This window comes from Takifugu flavidus, unplaced genomic scaffold (genome assembly GCF_003711565.1).
Source record: "Takifugu flavidus isolate HTHZ2018 unplaced genomic scaffold, ASM371156v2 ctg775, whole genome shotgun sequence".
Classification (NCBI taxonomy): domain Eukaryota; kingdom Metazoa; phylum Chordata; class Actinopteri; order Tetraodontiformes; family Tetraodontidae; genus Takifugu; species Takifugu flavidus.
Window position 1 is genome coordinate 7,202 of NW_026622385.1, and position 1,576 is coordinate 8,777.

A 1,576-nucleotide genomic window follows, 5' to 3' on the forward strand; every position below is an offset into this window, starting at 1 on the left:
CGGTGGGTTTCTCACCTGCCGACGTCAATTCTGACAACGACCGCAGCAGGGGGCAGTAAAACGGAGCCGATCATGAACGGACCCATTTCCCTCAAATTACGATTATTAACAAATTACTCAACTTTTAACCATGAAAATAAAGTAGCAACAGACAAACAATAAGTAACAGTGCCCTGAGTCCCAGCTGAAGCCGTTTAAAGTATAAATTAGCTGTTTATTCCTGCGTCAGATCATAAATAAAAGCTTCCCGTTTCCTGTCACATGACCAAAATCTCCAGATGTTTGAAGTCAGACATGAGGTGAAGTTGGACTCATTTTCAAAAGGAGCTCTGGCCCAGGTGGGTGCAGCCCATCAGTGGCTGAGAGCTGGGAATATGAAATGGGAATGTTTTCAGGAATGATTACAGCAACATCAGCTCCGGCTGCTGCGGAGCGTTCAAATACATCTGTAACCAACAGAACCTGTGGTGGACAATCGGACCCGTCAATCAGGCCCAGGTGCCTGGTTCTCCAGACAACCCAACCGCTCCTCTGGAGCAGGTGTGCAGGCGTCAGCGGTGAACTGGTCAGAAGCTTCTGCCAGTTCACCAAAAGACAGGAGAGATCACAGCATTTCATTAGAACCAGCACCTCTTCTGTCTGGTACTGATGCTGCTGAAGAAACAAAAAAGGCAAATTAACGACACCGTCGGCTTCTCTGTGGTGGCGGAAGAGCAACAAAATGATTCCAGCAGCTTCCAGCCTCAACCATCAAACATCACGTAGGTGTAATTATTACCTTTGGGACGGCAACGCTTTAGGAGAACGAAGACTAGACCGACAACCAGCACAACTAGAAAGACATTAACTCCAACTACACTGACAATAACTCCATCACGCACGCCCGTGGACGACCCCGAAAGAGAGGGAGGAGTTAAAGAGGACGAGTCGTCTCCGTTTCTTTCTCTGTTTTCATCTTCTCTTCATTTCCTCTGAAAATGTGAATTTTAACCATTTCAGAGTTTAAAACCAGGCTGAGTTTCCTGATTAATTCCTGTTTAATCAGTTGCTGCAGGTCTGATGGGCTGTTAAAGTGATGACGTCATCACCTGGAGGCCTCAGCTGATTGGCTGAAACTCACCTGACGGGAGGAGTTAAAGGCACCTTTAAAGCTCCTGTGAGCACCTGAGCTGCTGCATCAGGAGACCTTCATCACCATGGAGACACCAGGTCAGCGCCACCATAAACACCACTGTTGTTTCTTCATCATCATCATCATCATCATCATCATCAGTCATTAAAACAACCTGTCAGCAACAGCATCATGACGGCCTGTTGCCATAGCAACAGTCTATCAGCATCACTCACTGGACGACACTTTAATCTGTTTGACGTCTTTTCATCTTTTGTTCGTTGCTCAAAATTAAGTTTTAGTTTGAATGTGTTCATTAATCTTTAATAATCCCACGATTAAATATTATAATTCTGTTTTCTGAGGAGTTTCCCCACATAAAAATAAATATTTGGTGTTGTGTGTGTGGTGGTGTGTGTGTGTGTGTGTGGTGTGTGTGTGTGTGTGTGTGTGTGTGTGGACCAG

The 1,576-nt window shown here is 45.4% G+C and overlaps 1 long non-coding RNA gene across 1 annotated transcript; it reads left to right on the top strand.

Moving 5' to 3' along the window:
• The first annotated feature begins 645 nt into the window (after positions 1–645).
• LOC130521193 (uncharacterized) lies at positions 646–1,467 on the top strand. The gene is made up of 2 exons (XR_008949214.1): positions 646–761; positions 1,046–1,467. It is a non-coding gene; the product is annotated as an uncharacterized LOC130521193 (long non-coding RNA).
• Positions 1,468–1,576: the final 109 nt, after the last annotated feature.